At 39.4% G+C, this 24,902-nt stretch overlaps 2 long non-coding RNA genes across 8 annotated transcripts in view; one reads left to right on the forward strand and one right to left on the reverse strand.

Annotated features, from left to right (window-relative positions):
• Nucleotides 1-2,985: 2,985 nt before the first annotated feature.
• LOC140625321 (uncharacterized) lies at nucleotides 2,986-23,427 on the reverse strand. 3 transcript variants are annotated; one of them, XR_012024679.1, is made up of 6 exons: nucleotides 23,275-23,426; nucleotides 21,031-21,588; nucleotides 16,066-16,156; nucleotides 14,841-15,286; nucleotides 14,205-14,327; nucleotides 2,986-3,259 (listed from the first exon to the last, which is right to left on the reverse strand). It is a non-coding gene; the product is annotated as an uncharacterized lncRNA (long non-coding RNA). The 3 variants fall into 3 exon arrangements; XR_012024681.1 differs by lacking the exon at nucleotides 2,986-3,259 and adding an exon at nucleotides 5,095-7,224 and having other exon boundaries at nucleotides 23,275-23,427; XR_012024680.1 differs by lacking the exons at nucleotides 21,031-21,588; nucleotides 23,275-23,426 and adding an exon at nucleotides 16,268-16,487.
• The window catches only part of LOC140625320 (uncharacterized), a 42,476-nt gene continuing 39,192 nt past the window's right edge, over nucleotides 21,619-24,902 (forward strand). For 3 of the 5 annotated variants that reach the window (XR_012024675.1, XR_012024674.1, XR_012024676.1), the window contains exon 1: nucleotides 21,620-21,795. This is a non-coding gene — a long non-coding RNA (uncharacterized lncRNA). Of the gene's footprint in view, nucleotides 21,796-24,902 lie in introns of all 5 variants that reach the window. The other 2 variants (XR_012024677.1, XR_012024678.1) reach the window with 1 other exon arrangement.

A 24,902-nucleotide genomic window follows, 5' to 3' on the forward strand; every position in this document is an offset into this window, starting at 1 on the left:
ATTACCTAAGCCAAAATCAAGAGTCAGACACTTAACCAACTGAGCCACCCAGGTGCCCTTTATTGTGCCTTTTAATTTAATCCTCTCAGTAACCTTGTGGACCAGTGTATGAACCAGACAAATGCCATTTTGGACAGATCCACTATAGTGACCATTCTGTGACCTGAAGTCTTCTTGAGCATAGCTATCCACTGTCCCAAACTCTTTTGTTTTGTTTAACCACACCCTTAAGTACACCCTTGGAGCATAACATCTTTGGTCAGCTCTGGAGATATGACTATGATCTTCAAACATTCCCTCCAGGGTGGTCTCCTGGCACGTACTTCCCAGCCTTTAGGGTACAAAAGCAGGTTTTACAGGAAGTGGGGTGTGGAGATCTACTTATCTTGCAGCCACCCAAGACAGAACTCTGTCTGCAAGTCCCTTTAACAAACCATTTCTCATCAAGCTGGATTTGCCCTTTTTCTTTCCTCTTATGAGGCTCCTCTAGCCTTTGGAGGTCGTTTTGCTTAAACCTTTCTTTCAAAGAACAACCAAACATTGTTGTGATTGTTCTCTTACATATGAGATGCAAGGAGACTGGATAATTGGCCTGATATCACAAAGCCAGCTTGCAGAAGAGTCAGGATTTACATGCAGGTAGTTTGACTCTGAAATCTAGGCTGTTAGCCACCACCTGTAGCTATTCTTCTTGTAACTCCAGTAGGGTTTGGTGTTGAATTTGTTTGTTTGTTTTACTACATTACATTGCCTCTCTAAAGGCATTTTCATTCATAAGTAACCAATTAAGCTCTTTACTAAAACTAGAAATAACATATATCCATTTTGATTGCATAAACATTTATTGAAGTCTATTATATAACAAACCCTGACTTGGTGGGGCTTAAAGCAGTAGGCCAATGAAAGTGTCAGTGGGCCCTCTTGCTAAACTAGAGACCAAAACAGTTAAAATCAGAAACAGACAAGACCACTTAACTCATGCTCTAACTGAAACCCATTGTTCTTATTTCTTATCACACTTTGAGGCATTGGTGAAGACCTTTTGCAATGACCAGGAATACTCCAATCACCAGGCCAGAAAAGTCCTGATAGCAATGGAATGCCTAGACCACATTCCCTTCTCTGCCCATGATCACATGCTGAACACATCCCAACCCCCACCTATGATCACATGCTCTCTCTGCCTGCTGTCTTGCACATAACCACTCCCTCTCATCCAAACCACTCTCTATAAAAACTATAGGTGTCCATCTTGCAGAAGAGAAGTGGGTTGTGAAGGCTGAGCCTGCCACCTCTCCTGGCTACAGCACCCCAAATAAATTTCTCACTTTCTTTTGCCAAGCCCTTAGGTCTTGAGTTGTTAACTTCTCTTTCAATGAGTTCATCCAAGTTTATTCAGGAACAATGTTGGCAAATCCAGCCAGCGATTATGCTTTTGATTTGTCCAGCCCTCTTGGGATTCCTTGGGACAGAGCAGTCAGCCACAGCAGAGCCCCAGCGCTCCCCCATTCATTTCTAGAGTTAGAGGCTATGATAGATTGATTGGTAACACAAGTGTTCAAAAAGAGTTGGCTGAACCAAAGAATCCGTGAATGACTTCACTATAATATGCTAATGATACAGGAACAGAGATGAGGTGCCTGTACACAGCATGAGACCTGAGACACTTCCTGTAAATGATGTATGCTAAGCTGAACCCATACACAGAGGAAGGATCAACCAAGAATGAAAGAAAGGAGATTCCAGGCATGCTAAAGAACTTGCACTTTATCTGAGGATGATGGAAAATGACTAAGGAATTTAAGCAGGCGATATGAACTCAGATAGACACATGTGAATGCATATATTCACAAACAGTTATATACAATATATTTAAAATATCAAGAATCTTTAACTCCCCAAAAAGCCATCGGAACTTCAGGTATAAAACTAAACCATCAGGCTTTAGATTATTAGCAAACATATCCCATCAGAGGATAGGATTGTATGGTTTCCCACTGTCTTACCTCCCTATACATGGAAATGGAAAGAAAGGGATTAGTGCCCTTAGCTGCCTGATGAGTGAGAAGGGCCAAAAAGAGCTGGAAGAAATGGAGACTCTGCCTGGGAACCATCAAAGAAAAAAATGGGAAGCCCTCCTTTAGTTCCAGTGTCAGCTCTTAGAAGTTATAAAAAATGGAGGAGAGCTAAATTTGAGTGACATACCAATTTTCTCTTTGACACTTAGTGAGCGACACCCCACTAAGATGCCTGTCCCTAAGAATCCCCCAGAAAGTGGAATTCTTCGCTTTTTAAGCTTCATTTACACTATTTTTAAAAAATCAGATTTCTTAGATCTTTCATGAAGAATTATAGACACCCTAGGGGCCCCTGGGTGGCTCAGTCGGTTAAGGGTCCAACTTTTGGTTTTGGCTCAAGTCATGATCTTAGGGTTGTGAGCTGGAGCTCTGCATTGAGCTATGTACTCAGTGCAGAGTCTGCTGGAGATTCTCTTCCTCTCCCACTGCTCCACCCCCTGCTCTCTCTCCTTCTCTCTCAAATAAATAAATAAAATTTTTTTAAAAAGGAATAATTTCTGGGGCACCTGTGTGGCTTAGTGGTTGAGCATCTGCCTTTGGCTCAGAGCATGATCAGGGATCCTGAGATGGAGTCCTGCATCAGGCTCTCTGCAGGGAGCCTATTTCTCCCTCTGCCTATGTCTCTGCCTCTCTCTCTCTCTCTCTCTTCTCTCTGTGTGTCTCTCATGAATAAATAAATAAACTATTTAAAAAAAAGGAATAATTTCTATATCTTGGTATCTCTAAACAACAATGACAAAAAAAAACCCTCTCATCTTCCTTTTTCTCATATTTTTGCTTACATTTTGCTTTATCTCCAAAGAATTCAAAATTTATTAAGTAGATTAAATAACAAGCATTTAGGGAAACAGGGTTGCTTGTATCATCTGTTTTGTGCATCAAGATTTTTCTTCATCAGAAAAACAAATTGTCTTATGCTCTTTATTAGGGCTCCAGTATTAAAGGTGTTTCCCTTGAGGTGTTCATAAAGCACAGAAAGTTCAGATGAAAAATGCTTTCATTCTCAGTTACCCAAACCAAAGTTCAGACTTGTAAGCTTCTTCTTCAACATAGGGTGTGTTGGAATCTGAACTGGGACATGCAGCCAAGCACCCCACAGTCAAAAGTGCAGGGACAGCCTTTCTTCCTTATCCAGATACCACCACGAACCAGGAATCCACAAAAGAGACATGCCCTTTCCCCTGACAAAAAAAGAGAGAGATGACCTAAGAGATCAGGGTTGAGCAGAGATCAAAGCAGCCCTCGTTTTGAGGAGCCCAGCAACTCCCCAGCTGTTCCTCACAGAACATCATCAGCCTCTTTGTGAGGGCACAAGGGAAAGAGGTGAAGTGTGGGGCAGAGGATGGATAGTTCACTTCTTGCAAATGACATGAAAACCACTGGACAGAATGTCTATCTACCTATAACAACCTTGTTTGCCCTTAGTCTTTTTTTCATCCATAACTTGACAACCTCAGTGAAAAAAAATTATAAGTCACCCAAATATTTTAATAAAAGAGCAGACTTACAGTATTGGAACTACCTTAAACCAAATCAACATAGCAACTAGAAACCCCACTTCATCTTCTCCTTATAAAAAGACTTCATTCAAAAATCAATTCTTGAAAGTGGTTTTTATCATTAAGCGTTAATCACATTGGAGGGAATTTTCCTGAATGAATGTAAACTATCTATAAATTTCTACTACTTCAAATTTCTACTACTTCAATACAAATACAAATATATACCTACTACAGGTTTAATTATACTAGTTATATACACAGTTAAGGGTCTATTTTTGAAACTAGCTCTAAAAAAGAAAACACTCTTCTATTTTACAAAATACTAAATCCAAATGAGAGAATGACCCACCTAAAGAGTAGTTAACAGTTGTGTCTATATTATACCAAAATTACTATTCATTCCCAATGTCCCAAATTTTGGAGACATAAGCAAAGCTAATTATTATGAATAAATTAGCATTTGATAAAGATCATCTGCTTGGCTTCCCACCCTTTAGAAAGCCACGTATTTTTGTTTTATCCCTTAACAGTTTGATATTTCTTTGTTATATGTAAAAAATAGTGGGCTGTTGATGAGACTAATACACTCACATTTAGTTTTTTAAATATTTTTAACCTCTAAGACAAGTTTAAAAATGATCATTGCCATACATGTCAAGTGGCTGATCAGCTATGATATTTTGTCTTTGAGTGTGGTCCAAATATGGACTGTGTGAAGCCATGGTTATGCCCCATAATGGTGAAAGATAAATATATCCTCTGCTGTATTCTATAGTGGAAAAAGAAGTGCAGTCCCCCCTATTTAAAGGCAAACCTCGGGATCCCTGGGTGGCGCAGCGGTTTGGCGCCTGCCTTTCGCCCAGGGCGCGATCCTAGAGACACGAGATCGAATCCCACGTCAGGCTCCTGGTGCATGGAGCCTGCTTCTCCCTCTGCCTATGTCTCTGCCTCTCTCTCTCTCTGTGACTATCATAAATAATTTAAAAAAATAATAATAAATAAAGGCAAACCTCTCCTTACGCATTATCAAGTCTACATTTTTTTGTTTGTTTTTTGTTTGTTTCGGGGTAGAGTTTAGTGATCCATCAGTTCCATATAATACCAGTGCTCATTATATAAAATGCCCTCCTATTGTCCTTCACCCAATTACCCCATCCCTCCCGCCCACTTCCCTTCCAGCAACCCTCAGTCTTTTTCATATCGTTGAGTCTCTTACAGTTTGCCTCTCTCTGTTTTTTCTTATTTTATTTTTCCTTCCCTTCCCCTACATTCATCTGTTTTGTTTCTTAAATTCCACACGTGAATGAAATCATATGGTATTTGTCTTTCTCTGACTGACTTATATCACTTAGCATAATACACTCTAGTTCCATCCACATCATTGCAAATAGCAAGATTTCATTCTTTCTGATAATATTCATATATATATTCCCATATTTTGGCAATTGCAGACATTGCTGCTATAAACATTGGCTTCTGGGAGCTTTAGAGCCATCTCTTATTCCAGCTCCACCCCCACCCCACCCATGTACCTATACAAATGTCCAAATCATATGAATGTCTTTTTCCAATGCTCAACTACTATTTCGTCTTTTTCCTCCCTTTATCAATTTTTTTTAAAATCTACACTCTGTCTCCACTTTCTCATTTATCCCAACTCAATCCTTACAATTTGACTTCAAAATCCACAACCATAAACCAAAATGTTCTTTTCTTAAAGACACCAACATGATCAAATCCACTATCCCCTTCTCAGTCCTCTTTCCCATTAACTTTTCTTCCTATCTGAAACTGGTACTTCATTCCATTCTTAGGCTCCTCTTTTGCACTGTCCACCAGCTACTCTATCTGAATCTACTTTCTACTACATCTGTTTCTTTTATGTGCCCCATTTTCTCCTATTGTCCTCTAAATAAAGGCATTCTGCATGGATCAGCCCTTGAACTTATCTTCCTGGGCTTCGTTCCTACAACAATCCTTTCTGGACAGAAGATCCTCAAATATGCCAGTTCTTAGCTCAGCTCCAAGTCCAGGTTTCTCTCTTCTTCCTAGATATCTTAACCTATATGCATTTTAAACCCAGTATGTCCAAACTGGTTTCAAAGTTCCTATTAAGCTTGTTCTTTTTTCCCCAGATACTAGGAGAGAAATCGAAGAGTAGTTTTTGGTTATCTCCCCTTTACCAACTCCCACATTTAATTACTGTTTTATATATTCTTACACATTCCCAGTCTTACCCATTGTCTTTTATCTGAATTGTTCCAAATGCCACTTGTAGATAGTTCCACATATTCAGTCTCTTTCTCTTCTGACCCCTAAAATATCCTACACACTGTTTCCAAACTAACCCATTAAAGGATGGTTCTTATGGTGTCATTATTCTGCAAAATGAAGCCCAAATGTCTTAACATGTTGTTCAAATCCCCACAAAATGCCTCTGCCTTTGTTTTTTTTTTTATTTTTTTATTTATTAATGAGACGAGGGAGAGAGAGAGGCAGAGACACAGGCAGAGGGAGAAGCTGGCTCCATGCAGGGAGCCCGATGTGGGACTCGATCCCGGGTCTCCAGGATCAGGCCCTGGACTGATCCCAGCGCTAAACCACTGAGCCACATAGGCTGCCTCTGCCCCTGCCTTTATTACAATACACCTACTCATGAATCTTCTACTACAATAGTACTGGATGCTTCAACCGCTAGTGTAACACTTTGCCTTTGTTCATGGCTACTATTTCGGCCTGAAATGTTCATTAACTCCCAAACCCTTTCCACCTCTTAAATCTAAAGAATATTTCAATTTCTATCTCTTCCATGAAGCCTTCCCTGTTCTCTTAGAATTTTCCCTTTCTTTGTGAGATTTAGAACTCTATTCCAATAAGGTAAATAAATGTCTTTCATAAGCTGACAAGCGTGTGTAGAGATTCTGTTTTATGCCAAACACTACATTCAGGATACAGAGAATAGCCAGTCTCTGACTTTGGGAAGCTTCTGCTCATAGAGGAGAGAGAACACTTAGTATACTAAATTGTAAACATAAGGGTGCCTTTCTGTACTAGAGATTCCCATGCAGGCACAGAGAAGGAACACTTAACCCAGTATGGGGCATTAGCATGGCTTTTCAAAGAAGCAACACCTGACCTAAGTCTTGATAGAAGATGGGGCAAAGATGGGCATGAAGTGCATTTCTGAAATGAAAATAGCATATAGAAATTCATGAGAGACCGTGTCCCATTTCAAGAACTTCAGTTAAATCAGTTGTCTGGAATTTAAAGTGCACTGGAATGGTGGGACACGAAGCTAAAGACGTGGGCAAGACCACATTGCAAAGAACCTGAGTGCCTGTATCAGTTGTCCATCACCACAATGGTACTGCATAACAAATCATCCTCAAACTCTGTGGCTTAAAACAATAGACATTTATATTTGCCCATAAGTCTATGGGTCAGCAGATGGCTTTCCTAGTCTCGACCTGAGTCACTTATATGTCTGTAATCAAAAGTATGCATTGAGGAAGCACTTCAGCTGCTCTTCACTGAGCATTCTCACTGGCTCGCCATCAGCTGGTTTAATATGGCATTGGTTCTTCTCCACATTTCTCATACATCTCAAGTAGGTTAGCCTGGGCATGTCCTCGTGACAAGGCCGACTTGAAAAAGAAAATACACCCAATCAGGCAAGACAGCAAGAAGAAACACACATGCTTTTCAAGTCATTGCTTGCCGTTGTGTTCATGCATGGATGAGCCCAGAGTCAGAATAGAAGCTTGTCTCGGGTTTTTTGCCTTCCATGTTCCCAGCCTGGAATATGGTTGTCATAGATACCTACATGGCTCCTCAATCCTCTGTTCAAATGTCACCTTATCCGAACAACTTCCCTAAATACTCATTATGAATTAGCACTCATGACTGCCTTCGCACCCTATCATTCTCTATTCCTGTCTTTCTGAAATGTTATATATTTATTTGAACACTTCTTTATGATTTGCCCCTCCCACTAAACTTTAGGATCAGTGCAGCAGGAACTTAGCTGTCTTGTTCACTGTTTTATTATCACTAGAGCCTAGAATGTAGACTTGGTACATGGTAGGCTATCAACAAATATTTAAACCAGGTAGCTTTGCCCTAGCCACATTGCATATAAACGTTAAGCACAGGCTAACTCTGAAAGAAATTCGTTGAGTTTTATTCATCCTTTCTCTTTCAGGTCCATTTCTCAACACTACTCAGGATTTAATTTGGCTATGATACTAAGAAAGTTGAGGAAAGGGATCCCTGGGTGGCTCACTGGTTGAGTGTCTGCCTTCAGCCCAGGGCGTGATCCTGGAGACCGAGGATCGAGTCCCATGTTGGGCTCCCTGCATGGAGGCTGCTTCTCTCTCTGCCTGTGTCTCTGCCTCTCTCTCTCTGTGTCTCTCATGAATAAATAAATAAAATCTTAAGAAAAAAAAAGTTGAGGAAAATGAATTCTGCAGTATTTAAAAGGTATCAACTTTAGACATTTGCTTTAAAAAAGGGGGGGGGGAGTCTTCCAGCCAAATTCCTAAATTAATGTGCATAAGAATAAAATAAGCTCGCCTAATCTCCCTCAAATCACTTGAGTAGTTCTGAACAGGGAGTGATGACACCACAAGCTTCTATAAATGCATGGCGGGCACTTGCCAACCTGATCTTTTAATACCGAGCAAGTGCCAGCTTCTAAGTATATATATATGTTAATGCTGTTTTCCAACATATCCACCTCTAAATCATCAAATTAAAGAATCCATTGAAACTCTTGACTCATTATCCAGGCTTCACCAAGCCTTGTCGACCCTCAAGGAGAAGGCCACAAGTCTGCTTTTATTTTTTTTTTTTTTAAGATTTTATTTATTTACTCATGAGAGACACACAGAGAGAGGCAGAGACACAGGCAGAGGGAGAAGCAGGCTCCATGCAGGGAGCCCGACGTGGAACTCGATCCCAGGACTCCAGGATCATGCCCTGGGCTGAAGGCGGCGCTAAACCACTGAGCCTCCGGAGCTGCTCAGGGCTGCTTTCAATGCCTGTGCAGGGCCACCTGGACAAGCACCCTCACATGCATTTCTGGTTTTTTTCATTCTGCCCTTTCTTTTATCATGATTTACTTTTCAGGTGTATCCTGCAGTATCTTTTAAACAGTATGCTAAGGACACCCCAGCATTTGATCATTTTACCAAATTTTGTAAAATGTATCGTTGCTGCAACTGAGTATATATACTGTTACTGAGGTCCGTTGGGATTCATCTGGCCAAGAGTAAAATATGCGGCATCATGGCAGATGAACAACAAAGATAGATTGTTTGGTTTCCTGAAACATGTAAACACTTTGTTCCATGAACATGAAAGGCATAATAGTAAGGGCAGCACATGGCCAAACCGGCCATTCCCCAAACACAGACATAGTGTGGAAAGACAGGCACATAAGTAGTGCTCTTGCTGGAGTTACTTTTGTGGACACCTAGAAATATTGTTCTCTCACCATGGAGATGGTGGTGTAGTTGGTTCTTTGAAGCCCTTCATTTGTGTAGCCAGTAATTCTAGCAGCTGAAAGCATATCACAGAAGATTGAGAACCTTCAATATTACCAGGGGCTTTACACTTGTACGGAAGACCCAGGGAGTACCTGCAGATTTTGGATATCTGTAGGGTTATCTGCATATACTCCCTCACACAGAATATGGAAAAGGGGGCGGCTTAATTTAAGGATGATGCTGCATCCCAGAGGCAATTTTCAGAAATGAGTAGTCAAAGTAAATTAGACCAACCCTAAATCTGATGTCTCTAACAGAGGACATTACATAATCTCAGAAGTTCTCCTTACTCTAATTTGTGCTTTGAGATGTAACTATCCCTCAGGGTGCCCAAAATAGGAGACTATGAGAATCAGAGCACTTAAAATTCCCCAAACTCTTCCTCCTCCTTCTGCTTCACCATCTTCCAACTAAATTATATCGGTAGCCGTGTTCCCTCCTGAAGGGTTGTGTCTGAACCAGACACGATGCTGGGGCCTTTTTGGAGATGCTTTTGCTTTAATAAATTTTGTAAGAGAAATACACGTGAGAGCTTCCCATCTCTGTCAATCATATAAATTTAAAATTAGGGCAGCCCCGATGGCCCAGCGGTTTGGTGCCGCCTTCAGCCTGGGGTGTGATCCTGGAGACCGGGGATCAAGTCCCACGTCAGGCTCCCTGAGTGGAGCCTGCTTCTCCCTCTGCCTGTGTCTCTGCCTCTCTCTCTCTCTTTGTGTCTGTCATGAATAAATAAATACAATATTTAAAATAAATAAATAAATAAATTTAAAATTATAGCACTTGTGAGGATCAGAGGTGATGGGGAGGGAAGAAAGAGGGGGGAGGAGGTAATCATGAATCGTTCCCCTGCAGCTGGCATTGCTCAGCAACAACTGTTCATGCAAAACAAAAGATCACTTCAGAAAACCAGAGATAGAGGCCAACAGAAAGAGATCATTATAATCATATTTTAGAGATCAAACAGCTTGAATTACATTTGCTGGAGCCTATTTAAGTTTCTTCATTGTTTGTATAAACATGACAATTTAACATAACTTCCTACACTATGTTAATATAATGACAAGCGTATATAATAGTATCTCCAGGCATCTAGCATCTGGCAGGTTTCTTATCTTCTACTTATCTTCCACCCTGTTGTGGATAAAAGATAAAAGATGTTCTAACACAGGGAGGCAGTATAGCACAGTGGTTAAGAACACAGCCTTGGCATCACAGCAGGATAGGGTCCCAGCTTTGCCTCTTACTGTTGCGTGACCTTGGGCAAGTTTCTTTACACTCTCCTAAGGCTCCGTTTCCTCAACTGCTAAATGAAGGTTGACATTTACCTGCTTTGTGGTTATTGTAAGAATTAATAGAGATAATGTACATAAAACATTGAGCACAGGGGAGCCTGGGTGACTCAGTCAGTGAAAGGTCTACTTTCAACTCAGATCATGAACCTAACCCCTGGGATGGAGCTCAGAGCTCCACGCATCGTTTGTCCGGCTCCCTGCTCAGTGGGGAGCCTGCTTCTCCCTCTCTTCCCTGCTCGTGCTCTCTCTCACTCTCTCTCAAATAAATAAAATCTTTAAAAAAAAATAAAAGCATTGAGCACAGTGCCTGGGCCATACAGAGCACTTAGGAAATGTTTGCATTTATAATCAATAAATGGATGAATAAACAAATACTTTGTTTTTCCATTTAAACTGCCCACAGTCTATCCTTATCCCACCGCCAGTCTAAGCAAAAAAGGAGAGAAGTCTTGGGAAGTACTTGCAGTATGCTTGCCATGTCAGATTGCTAAGGGAGACTGAGACAACTCTAATTGGCTAGACCCAATGTTGCTATTGGATCAAAGACCTGCTACACAGCCTTGCTCCCTATGGAGGATTCGTCCTCTCACCCCCTCTCCCATGTCCCCAGCTGCACTGCAGGACTCCAGTCACACCACCATGCCTGTCCACGTGGGAAGGAAGCAGCCACCATGCCTGTCCACGTGGGAAGGAAGTATTACTTGTAAGTACTCAGGTAGTTCTCACTGGGAAGTAAGGATTACACGGCTTTTATGTGGAGACATAGTCTCCTGGGGCCAAAGCCCACAATGACGACAAGAAACAAGCAGGGGCAGTGGGGTGGAAGCCTTCTGAAAAAAAATCTGTCTTTCTTTTAATAGACAAAAATATGAAGTGTTGCTAGCTTTAGATCTTAGCTATTTCCCTAAGATGTTTACTTAAAGGTCTTACTTAACTTCTTCAAAACATCGAGAATGACCACATACCGCATAACCAGAAAAAAGACAAGGGAACATTATTTATGTCTATGTAAACAATGAAATCAAGAAGGAATTTTACAATTACAGGTTTTCTTTGACAAAAGAACCAAAAGGCCTTCTGCCCACCAAACAGATTTTACAACTGCTTGGGCCTCAGAAGTGGGTGGTACCGTCACTCAAAATGGCTTATAGACCATCTGAAAGTCTATCCACACCAGGGAAAACAAATCTGGTCACGTGCAAGATCCGCTGCTGCTGCTGCTGCTGCTGCTGCTTCTAATGAGATTCTGTTAAAATAACGTTTTTAAAATGCTTCCTAAATAAATGCAGATTGCATTAACATAAAGGTATTTGCCTGTGTCAGACATTATAGAAGTGCTAAATGACCCTGAGCCTCACTGGCCTAAAGCCAAGAGAAGCACTTCACCCTGATAGAAATTATAGTGCTGTCATTGTGTTGTAATAAGCCTTCATAATGTGAAGCATTGTGTTTCTGCTAAGTCTTGAATAAAAAAAAAAAAAAAAATAGAATCAGGGTCGGGTTTCCTTAGAGGAAGAGGAAGAAGTGTCCTTGCTTCCGTAGAAGAGGATATTTACTTGGTCTCAGGAAGTACACGCTTTGCTCATCTTTTTTAAAACTCCGTCTTTCAAAGAAAGCTATCTTTTGCTCAAATTTGAATTCTGCTTAAGTGCAGAAGATGTTGCAGTCTTTTCCTCCATAGATTTTAAGAAGTGCACTTATTGATGATAACTGGCTTTATACACAGAAAATCTAAGTGGAGGGAAGCAGTATTGGAAATGTGACACACAGATGACGCTGCATTTCCCTGAGCCATCTCCAGCAGGAAGTGCAGAAACCTGAACGAAATTTAGTGAGCAGTTCACAGGGTGTTCCTGCATTCTTAAGGCTCAACTGTTATGTGGAAAGTAGGTTCAGCCACCTATGCTCCAGTGTAAGAAGGCAAATCTGGTGAAAACCAATAGTGGTCCTAGGGCCAAGAAGGTGAAAGTAGGTTGTCATTTTAAAAGGTTGGTTGCTTGTTAGGAAAGAACAAAGGTCATTATAGTTCAACTTTTACATTTTCATTTTTTTGTTTTGTTTTGTTTTTTATTCACTGGAGTTGTATAACGTGATGCTTTGGGCTAGAGACTGCCCGACGTTGTTTTTTACCCTAACAAAATACTCTTATGGTTATTAATGCCTAGCCCAATCCTATTCATTCCCTATTTCAATACTCTGAGAACTTCTTTTAGTTTTAAAAACATAAATTTTCATCACTGACATATGTTCTAGATTGATTTTATTACAAGTCTCAGACCTAATCTCCGTTAACTTGGAGCTTTTGTTGGTGTCCAATCAAGAAGTTGAAGGCAAGCAATAGCCATTGACTTGTGTGTGTGTGTGTGTGTGTGTGTGTGTGTGTGTGTATCTGTACCTTTGAGGAAATAATAACAGTCATAGCTCCTTTTTATCAAGTGTGACCCTAAGCACCTTGCTAAAGGCTTTAAAACATAACCTCCTTTAATCTGTATGACACTTTTCAAAAGAGAGCCTTTTATCTCCATTTTACAGAGAAGAAAATTAGGATTCAGAGGAGTTAAGCAATTTGCCCAGTATCCCAAAGCTCATAAATCACAGCCAAGAGTTAAACTAGGCTGATTTAACATCCATTACACAATGCGACCTCCCAAGCCCTGAGTCTGTTTGCCCTGGGCAAATATTACACTTATATTTCAAAACCCAAGGAAAAAGAGGGAGGTGGAAGTTGCTAAATGGGGGGAAGCAAATGGAAAATTTTGTGGCTGTTTATTCATCCACAAAGTTTCCTGAGGTTCAGACACACTTTGTAAGATCCTTGCAGGGTGGTGGTACAGTTCCTCCCCTCAGGGAGCTAACATTTTAATTGAGAAAGCACCCAAGAATAAAAGTTAAAAATCAAATAAGTGCTTCCATAGACGTATACACAAAGTATTGTGTGTAAGAACACGGAAGAAGGGATTTTTTTTTTCCTGATGGCTTGGAAAACAGTTGGAAAGATTTGTTTTGTCTACTAATCATTAAATAGCACATATTTTAATCTAGTCATTAGGAACATTTGACATTTGTTTGCCAAAAGTAATGAATATTAATTTTGAATATTTGAAGACTTTCAAGTCACTGAACCAAAAAATCTGCTTCTATATTCTCAAACGTTGTTGCAGCAATGGAAATTGACAAAATTTAAAAAGTAAAGTTTCTGGAAAGCAAACCGGTGACAGGGACCAGACTTCTAGGAATTTATCTACTTTCCTGATAAGTTCTTGAGTTAAAGATACATGCACAAGAATGTTCCCACCTTGCTTGTACCAATAAACTAAACAACCCAATGTCTGTCAACTGGGGATTCATTAAATTCTGATATATCCATATAATGGGCTATCATGAACCTTTACTCATTACCTGCACTATGAACCTGATACTCATTAAAGGAAAGAAAATCTCCATGACAGATGGTTAAGTTAAAAACAAAGTATACAAGTATATGGTATCACTTATATAAGTACACACACATATGCACGCACAGAGATGGATAAAATACATAGAGAGATGTCAAGAGAAATTTTAACATTTCTTGGGTGCCAGGATGACTTCATGTTTTTAGTAATTTTCTGTATGGCTTGGATTTTCTGTCTTACCCTATCATTTTTGTAATCGGAAAAGAAAAACAAGAAAACTACTTTATTTGGGGAAAAGGGGAATATGTCTCCTAGACTTACATCTCCTAAAATGATAGATTCTAGAGACAATATTTCAAAATATATTTCTACTGATGTAGTTGTAACTCACCTTGAACAAAACCTTTTCTCTGTCACATCGTAGATTGGAATTTGCTTTGTGGACTTGTCATCGTCAGAAAACCATAACCATGTCAAAGACAGTGGACATGCGGTTGGGCTTGGCTGTCTTGTTCTTTGATGCAGAGAGGCACAAATAGCCAAAGATTCTACTTAGTATATAATGCATATTCTAACAGGGAAAGCATAGGTCTATTCCTTTTATTCATGTCCACTCTCTAGGAATATAACTTTGAGGGCCTAAGATGATTCCACTGACTTGTAACCACGCTTCATACCAGAGAACCCAAGTAGCTGGAAGAAATATGCTGTATCTTTGCTCTTTTTTTCTTTTTTCTTTACTAGTGTTTCTATGTTTATAAACTAAATGACTAGAAGGTGCAAAAGGCATTTTCAACTTTGCGTGCATTGTAATACACACCTCCAAAACCAAATCAACTATGGAAGTAGGCATTACAAACTCATTTAATCAACGCTATAAAGAAATGATATCATTTACTTTAGGTTATGCAAGTTAGATTGCTATGATGAAAGTAATCAATTTGCACAAAGATCCCTGGGCTGTTGTTTCCTCCTGTACAAAATTAGACCTCTTTCACGGCTAACAATCTAAGATTCTATTACTTACAAGTGTAGCAAATGTCCTCTTGGCAGTTTAAAAGTTTTATGGTTCTCAATAGATAACATTTCAGAATAGAGTTTATTGCAATTATGGGAGTGAGCTGATTATATGAGGAGTATGTGTTCGTGCTGCATTCCGTCATTACTAAAAGAGCACAATTATCAATCTCTCGAATATGGTTAAGAGGATTTGACGTCAACAACTTCATGCCAAGTGCTGAGACATAATAAAAACATATATAACTCAGTAATGAGAAGTGGAAGAAAATTATCAAGAGGAGGAGAATGAAGAGAAAAAAGTATAAGGTAACCCTCTCCGGTCCCTTTCCTCTTTGGGAGCTTTGTACAATCATTCAATAAACTTTACTGTCAGAAACTTTGCTATGCTGCCCACCACTCTTTGTCTGGTCTACCTCTTCATTCTTTGAAGCAGTGTGATTGAGAACCAGGGCACTAAAAGAAAAGAAAAAAGGGAGAGTTTTTAATAATGAAAATTATAGAAAAGGGAAAATTTTTAAAGTCTAATGAATTAAACTGAGAGGACGTAGCCAGAAAAGAGAGAACTAGTCTCTATAACCAAAATTATTACATGGAAGTTTACACAGTTTATGCTTTTAAATGAGTTTTCTGGGGCACCTGAGTGGCTCAGTCAGTTAAGTGACTGCCTTCAGCCCAGGTCATGATCCCGGGGTCCTGGGATGGGGCCCCACATCTGGCCCCTGCTCAATGGGGAGTCTGTGTCACCCTTTCCTTCTTCCGTTCCCCCTGCTTCTTCTCTCTCTCTCTCTCTCAAATAAATACATAAAATCTTTTTTAAAAATGAGTATTCCTGGGCAGCCCCCGTGGCTTAGCGGTTTAGTGTGGCCTTCAGCCCAGGGTGTGATCCTAGAGACCCAGGATCAAGTCCCACGTCGGGCTCCCTGCATGGAGCCTGCTTCTCCCTCTGCCTTTGTCTCTGCCTCTCTCTCTCTCTCTAATAAATAAATAAAATCTTTTTTAAAAAATGAGTATTCCTAAATTGTCCCAGATCGTCTTGTCATTTAAACTATTCTTATCATCTTTAAACAAATGATATATCATTCACAAGTTCCAAAACAAGGAAAATCCCTAACTCTCATACACATTTCTGAGGTTAAAAACCAAATCATTTTCTACAAAAGCATATAATTTCCAAGTTTTCCCAGGACCAAAATGAAAAGAAAGTTCTCAGACTCCCAAATAGTTTTGTTTACCCTTTCATAAATGTCACATGTTTGCATCTTTAGCAGTAGGAAATTTCTAAAAGTTTCTTCATCAGTAAATCCTCATCTCCCACATTTTCTTCTAGGACATAAAATAGAATAACTTTGTTAAATACTCTGAAAATCAAACAGAAAGGAAGTAAGTTGTTGCACCAAAGAATCAATGGGCTGGGTCGATGGATCTGCCACTCACCCTGAGCATAAGTTTGGGCAATGCATGCAGCTTCTGAGCTCTACCTTCTTCAATTTAACAGCCTCTCCTTAGAATTGCATTCAAACCTTGAGTCCTAATGATCTTAGTTCAAATCCTGACTCTGCTACTTGCCAAGCACCTGTGAACTTGGAACTTTACTTAACCTTTTTTGAGTCTGATTCCTCATCTATGAAAATAGAACACGAATACCCACTCCACAGAGTACTTGTTGATAATTAAATGAGAAATGACATAATGTGCTTAGAAAACAACAGGTGCTTTCTAAATGCTAGCTCCTTTTCTTCCCGACTTTCCTTTTCTACACCCTTGTCTTATTTCTTCAGAAATATAATTTAATACTTTATAATTTTTTAATACTTTATAATATTTTTAAAGAATGATGACTTTACTTTTTTAAAATTTGGCTGTGAGGTATAATTTACATACAATAAAGTATGTGAAGTCCACAAATGAGACAATTTTTATATGTATACACTCCATGTAATCACCACTCAGAGCCAGGTGTAGAATATTTACAGGCCCTCAGAATGTTCCCACATGCCACCTCTAATCACTACCCTTCCACAAGTAACTATTATCCCAACTTTCATTATGATTACTACTCTTAAATATCTTTAAGTGAGAGCAAAAATAAATGATGGCATGTCCATATCAAGGAATAAAAAGCAGTAGTTAAAATGAGGGAAGTAGATCATACATACTAACATGGGAAAATCCCAAAACATATTGTTCTAGATTATTGATGTAATTCAAAATCAATAATAGAAACGATGATAGAAAGACTGATAGATGGAAAGGAGAAGAGAAACTTGAAAAGCAAAACTATTTTGAGTTTTTGAAATCCTCACCAGTGTGGCCTCGCTTAGTTGCAGAAGAAGCATCTACACTGAAGTTGGCCACCAGTCACCTAAATTGGAAGACAGTGGGAACCATTGACAGACCACATATTTATTAAAGCAAACGTGCTCCTCTCCCTCGGACTTGGACACTACCACATCCCGAGCTGAAATGCATGTGGAGCCCCACCTTCTCCATCTCTATCCTAAGTGGATAAATGAAAGGCAGAGAACCCTTTAGTCTCAATGTGCAATGATATGGACACCCACCGGCACTGGGGTTCATCAAACTCTCCCTAAATGTCACAATCAAATGTAGTTTCTTCTGGGATTCAGTAAATAGATACAGCCTCAGAGAGCATTTTAGTTGGTTCCAGCCAAAAGCAATCTAATGGGACAAGGCTTTGTCTCAGAAAATCCGGAACCTATCTGATTTGTGTCTATACCTTCAAACTAACTTTTTGTTAGTAACTGGATTTAAATAGGTAACAACTAAATGATTTCAAGCAATGAGCACCTGGTTTGCTTTCAAAATAATCAAAAAGCTCATATTCAAATACCACGTTCATTCTTCCTTCACATGTAAATGTGAATGAGTGGACACAACCATAATTGTACATTAATCTCCCCCCCCCCCAGTTGCCAGGAAGGCTCGGGAGCCTCCCTGTTAATAATTCTCTGCCCCTAAACTTTCTGAAGTACAATGTAAAGCCTCTTTCTTCTTGCCCTATTATTTGTGGAAATGGGAAACAACCAATGTCTTTCTTATGATGACCTGTCAAATCTTTTAGACCTTTATTCTTTTAAACTAAATAACCCCACAGCTCTTTGGCCTTTCCTCTTAGCCCTTATTTTCCAAACCTTAATTACATTTTTGCTCTTCTCTGGAGCTATGCCAGCTCCCCACATCCTCCTTCAAGGGGAGACACAAGTAGCCACAGTTGGGGTCAGACCAGTGCTAAGAACTGACAGGCCACTTCCTGCCTTTTGCCTTTCATGCATCCCACTATCTTATTGGCTTTATAAATAAACAGCATTTATTTAACTAATTCTAGCAGGGCTGCTATACTGAGTTGAAGTCCACCTTTCCCCGTCTGGCATGGTAGCATTTTGATTTTGTCCTGTAAACTTTTTGCACTTACCCCTTTGAGCTTTGTTTAATTCAAAATATCTTACCCAACAAATTGTCCAGGTCACTTCACTTTTGATCCCTACTTTCTCCATTTCTTCACAAAACCTTTTGCCAATGTTAAAAGTGCCTTCCCAGAAGCTAAGCCACCGATGAAGATCTACGGAGATTTTTCTCTATCTCCCTCACACCATCCCCAAGCAAGTGCTGATACCGTAGTGATAATAACCACCCTTCACCAAGAGATTAAGCTAGGAAATCTTGTGTATGTCACTCACTATTTCCTCACAACAGCCATATGAAGCAGATCTTATTACCCCCATTTTGTTGAAGAGGGACCTGAGTTAGCTATCGATTATGTAGTCTGTTATGGTCGCAGAGCAGGTGTTGGATTCAAACCTGGGTCTCTCTGACTGCAGTGCTGGCTGTGAGCACAAGGCCAGAAAATTGGTGCTCATTGGCATTTGGGTGTAACCTACTTAGCAAATGCAACTCCACTTGTAAAGTGTATGTATGCTTTATCCCCAAAATCAACAACAATCATGGGTGCCTGAAAAACTTAGGAAAAGGAAAAAAAAAAAAAAGATGAAAGTTAAAGACAGGGCAAGACAGACAGAGAGGAATGAAGAGAGGGCATGACTGAAGGTCAGCAGAACCTGTTTCAGGTGACCCTTGGTGAGGTTTTCAAGTGCCCTGTTCTTTCTGATCGTAAAAGCAATAATGTGAGACAGAAATAAACTGTTTAATGGTCCTGACAGAGTGTAGCACACTTCCTACATTCCCCTGGACACGAACAGAGAATTACCCAACTGTGACTAGGAGTCATCAGGCCAGAGAACAGATTCTCTAATGAGACACCTGTGCCTAATCAGTTGTTTCAACTGTTAATTTACTACTAATTATTTGGCAGAGCTAAACATTATTTGTCCTATTAAATCTGTTACTGCTTTATCAAGAAAATTAATGTTATGAAAATAGAATTAAAATGTTAGGGGAAAACTCAAAAGTCATGTGTCTTTGTGCCAGTGCAGCTATATATGTGTATAAACACCTAGAAAGAGGATGGACAAACCTGTGGGCAGAGCTAGTCTGGAAAAGGGGGAAGGAGGGGCTCTTTCAAACAATACCACCTAGGGGCACCACCCACCGCCCCACCCACCCACCCCCACCCCCACCCCCGGCTGGCTCAGTTCTCCTAGCATGCAATCTTGATATCAGAATTGTGAGCTTGAGCCCCACGTTGGGGATAGAGCCTACATAAAAATAAATAAAGTACATTTCCAAACAATACCACCCAAATTATAAGACATTTGCGTATTATATGGTTTAAAAATTTTTAAAACATTGTTACCAAAAATAAAAATAAAAATAAAAAAAACTAAAACATTGTTACCATGTCATCTGCCCAAGACTCATTTTAAGGAATTTTATTGTTTAATAGAAAAAAAGTCTCAGTTCTACAAGCAAAATATTAAATAAAATGCAGTAAAATAAAGTTTAATAAGAAATGTGGATTTGGGGAAAGTTGGCTTTTAAAAATTGATTTCCCAGAATCAATTTTTAAAGCTCCTAAGCAGAAATAGAATTCTTAGTTCTTGATCGATATCAATTCTACAAACCCAATATCATTAGGAGGAGTGACCCAAATGTTAAACTTTTCCTCAAGGATTTGATGAACTTTCTCTACTGTTAAAAAATAAATGTCCTACTTTTTATTACCAATTCTGACTAAAGCTGGACCCATACTAAATCAAATAAAAATGACTTTGAAATTTTAATACTCGTCTCGTGAGTTTTCTCATAACTTTACCCTTACATATCTCAGTAATGTATTTTTATAGAAAACTGACAAGTTTATCAATGCATCTTTAAATATCGACATTAGAGAACCTCAATTTGCAGCCAGTCAGATTTAGATGTTTATTTTATGGAATAAAGACATTTCTTTAACTTTCTAAACAAAATGTTTTCAAGATTTCTCAATACATAGTCCTTGCAAGCCTGCTTGCCTTTGTAATCTGCTTGTTTGCAAAAATAAATCTATTCCAATAACTGCCTGGTCAAAGTTTCAACCTAAAATAAACTCAAGAGATAATCAATAGGTTGATTTGCTGATGCAGTTGATTGTAGTTAGGTAGGCCTGACCAGAGGGCATCCTGCTAAAACAATAAACAACTTATTCTTGATATAATTCAGTGCAGAAAAACCAACATAGCAATAAAAACTACATCATATCAGGGCACCTGGTTGGCTCAGTCAGTTAAGCATCTGCCTTTGGCTTAGGTCATGATCTCAGGGTCCTGGGATCGAGCCCCACATTGAGCTCCCTACCCAGTGGGGAGTCTGTTTCTCCCTCTCCCTTTGCCCCTCCCCCATCTCCTGTATTCTCTCCATCTCTGTCTCAAATAAATAAATAAATCTTTAATAAAAAATTTTTAAACTAATCATATGGATTTAGTAATATGTAAGTCCTCAATCGGTGTTTATTGAAACTGATGTCAAATCAAACACATGTGTAAGTTCCTCCATTGTATGATATGATCACAACCATTTGTAAATAGTTTAGGTCTGCAATTAAGTATTATCTGTTTTTCTACAACAGAATTCCTTTACTACTGTAGTGTTTATTATAAGACAGTGTTTTAAAAAGTAATACTACATGAATATAGAGCCCTAGCCAAAATTAATGTTCTCAGAATTAATGGCTATCTCTATATAGGAAAGTTTCATAATGAGAAAAATACATAAATTATTCTATGCAGCCTATATGGAATTACCTTAATTTAAACATGATGTAATTAGGCCACCTTCTGGTTGACTGTGCATCAAGCTTTTGATTTGTAGGAGTTGTGTTAGAAGAAACTTAAATGGCAAACCTTCATTTTCAGTTTTGTTCTTAGAAGGCTGCATTGGCCTGGAACATCTGCAGGCTCAAAATGTTTGGGGATCTTTCATAGTAGCTTTGAGAAAAACATGTAGTCAGTTTAAGTTCACAATAGATTTTTCACATCTAATGTGAGTAAGTTCCAAAACAAATAAGTTCCAAAACTCCCATTCTGGAAGTAAATGCATCCTAAAACCACTGACCCAAGATCAAGGACAGGCAGGTAACATCATTAACATCTAATGGAAAGCAACAGGGCAGAAAGATCTGGATCTCTTTCTTCTTCTGCTAGAATATGATGAGCAGTCATGGGTGACATCTTTGTAGTATTCATGCCTTATATTCCCCTTCTTTGCTCACAAGTCTCCTTTGAAACCAACGCAAGGATTGGCAGGCATTCAGAATGTCTCAAAGTCAACAACTGGTCAAGCATGCTGTCTGAGGTAGAGTTCTGTGTACAAACATAACAAACAATGAGGCAGAATCATACCAATGGTTCTAGGCTTGGTCCCAAGTCATGTCACAATGGCAGGGGAAGGCCAGGGAGCAAGAAATTCACCTACTAATTGTTGAAAGGCAGTGCAGAGCATGGCTGAAGATGAAGGCTTGCAGCCAGACCACCTGGGTTTGTATACCAATCCTGACACTTCCTAACCAGGTAACACTGAGAAACTTTCTTTACTGCTCTGAGGTTAAGTTTCCCTGCCTAAAAAAGAGGGATATTTAATAATACCCACCTCAAAGTGTTGTTGCAAATATTAATGCTATAAAGGTAGGTGGCACATGGAGAGCACACAGTTAATGTTAGCTATTCATCCTCATAACTCAATATCTCATTGTCAGTGTAACTCTCTAGATGGTCTAATGCTTGAATTTATTATCCTTGATTTCCAAGCCTATAGTCTCTCCCTCCTTGGAATGTCTGGAACCACCTTGGAATGTCTGCCAAGTTAAGCTTTCTAAAAAGTCTCTTCCACATTTCACTTCTCTGCTCAAAAACTTTCAAGGGCTCCCTACATCTGGGAAAATGTCTGACCTCCTTAGCCCAGCTAGCAAAACTGCCTATAGCTGGCTCCAATCTATTTTTCCAACCCTCTACTCCAGCTCAGCTGATGGCCCTCCTTTTTGCATCAGCCATCTGATAAATATTTCTACTTCACTTTTCATGTACAACTACTTGATGGACAACAAGTGGTTAGTAACTACTTGCTAGCACTATTTTTGCTCTGGCAGCCTGGAGTATGGATGTTTATGTGTAACTGCAGCAGAGGGCCTGAAGGCTGTGGTCTAACCAGGGGAAAGGTATGCATGGAAACTCCAGCCTGACCACAATGGACCCTGGGAAACTCTGCAATAGTAACAGGGGTAAGCTAAGGTCAGTAGCACAGAGCTACAATTACATTTAACCTCAGATGTGCTCAAGGAATATATACCATATGGTAAGCTATTTAAAATGAATATCCCTAATGAGATATGTAGAGAGAAATTCTCAGGTGAGAGGTCAAAAAAATAAGGCTCTAGAGACTGAGAGGATTTTAAAAACCATAGTTGTGTTCGTGGTTCAATATTATTATCCCAACTGTAAATCTTATTCATTCAGGCTTTCCCCCACAGGGGCACTCACTTTAGGAGGAATTTATTTTGATTTATTCATACAAAGCAACAAAGTAATCTCTCCTTCTAATCAACAAAAACTTCCGGCCCTATTCACAAAACTGACTTAAAACTCACTGTTATGATGGCTTTCTTCCTTTACGGTGCCACTAGGGTTTGGGGAGGACATAGGAGAGAGCAAGCACAGTGTGCCTGGGATTAAGGAGAGGTATGCTAATAACCCCTGAGGATAGAGTAGGAGATGGAGGGAGATTCTAGAGGAATTTGAGTTTGCAATTCCTACTAGAGTTGGCCTCTTTGATAAACCTCTTATGGATGGGCTTAGGTGATACATCCAGCACACGGTCCTCACACATACCTTCATTTGCCTTCTACCTATACACCTCATTCTTTTCAAGGCTCTGTCAATTTTATACACGGTTCTCTTTCTGAGCAATCCATTGCAGAGATCCGTGGAGGCTCATTTTTTAAAAATCAGACAATGAGAAGAAGCCACCCCTACTTCACACTCCTCAATCCTTACCTAATCCACAGGCTCAGCTGGGCAGATGGGGCTTCAAGAAGTCCATTTCTGCTTTCATGCTGAAAAATCCCACCTTGAATCTGCCATCAATAGCTTCTGGCTTCATAATATCTTAAGGATAAAAACTTACTTTCTGTAAAAGAACACAGAGAGGATTGTTTATAATGTTTATAATGTTCTGGCTGCCCTGAAACCTCTCCACAACTGCTTCTCTAGTACCACCTGCCTCGTCTGGCCCACCAAGAAAGTGCAACAGGCTTTGTTGCTTTGGGTTTCACCAGAACATTTCATCTTAAGTGAAATGCATGGCATTCCATTTCTTGGCCATGAAGGGGGATAAAGGACAGAGTCAGCCTTTGACATAAACAGGACTCATCCAGTAAGTGGCCAGAGGGAAATGTTGGCAACATGTAATTAGCCAGCTGGTCAACCTCTATTTAAATCCACCCTCATCTCTAAATGCCAAGTTTTGAAGAATTAACTATTTTGCATACCAGGCATAGTTCAAAACCAGATTTTTAAATATGTTTTCACATTGCCCCGTTTCTGCTTAACTAGTGTCATGTACAAAACTAGGGGTCAAGTAAGTTAATACCTTATATAAAAGGGTGCTGAAACTTTTGGTTGGAGCCAATTGTGAAGTCAGTATAAACTTCTCTTGAACTCTTGCTCAAGAAGAAAACTTCTTGAGTCTCAATTATCTTTCAGGATGGAATGCTTAGATCCAGTCCAGCTCCTTCAGTAGGACAAATATTTCCTTTTTTCCCGGCTTACAAAAGATAGGCTTGGTTATCGAAACGGACTCAAAGCATGCATGAAGTAACTGAAAACCACTGTTGCACATGACAAGGCACAATTCTCATCTTTTTTTTTTTTTTTTGCCTTTTGCAGTCTCCTGTTCAAGAGGCAGGGAAGTGAATGGTCTTTCCTGAAATCCTAATAGAACTACACCCCTGGTTTCTCCCTTATTTGGGTTCAGCTTTCTAGCATGCCACCTCCTTTTTTGTCTTTCTCCTCGACTTATAATATGTTTACTTCAACCATACTAAACTCAAAGGACATGGTCCTCATCAAAGCAAGAACATTCTAACTCATCGGTTTTTTATTTCACTTGCTAATGCTCAAGACTGAAAATCTTAAGTTTGGATATTCTTGGACAAGAAATATGTAGTAAAAGATAACAAACATAAGGAGTAAAGTCTCTCATCATGGAAAATGTTAAGAGTCTGTCTTCTCAGATTAAATAGTGAACAGTTCATGTGAGATTTCAGGAAAAAGTGACTCTCACTAAGGAGTAGCTATGGGAATCATTCCACACAGAGGTATTCATTTACTGAAATACTTTCCCATTTGTTATTATTAATTGCTCTTTACAATGAATTGGAAACATTTTTTTAATTTTAGTTTCAAAGAGAAATGACAGCATGTCTTCTTTGCTCTTCAAACCCCAGTGCTATACATACATTGTACATAAAATTTACCATACAGCCACTTATGAGAATGGAATCTTTGCCAAATATGCTACCAATGTATGGGCTTTATTTGTCAGAAAATGCATGATTAAGACAATAGCAGAGTGTAGTTCAGTGTGTTTCCCACATGTGCTGTTATGATACTTGGGGCCAACA

The sequence above is a fragment of the Canis lupus genome, chromosome 36 (assembly GCF_048164855.1).
Source record: "Canis lupus baileyi chromosome 36, mCanLup2.hap1, whole genome shotgun sequence".
Classification (NCBI taxonomy): Eukaryota; Metazoa; Chordata; class Mammalia; order Carnivora; family Canidae; genus Canis; species Canis lupus.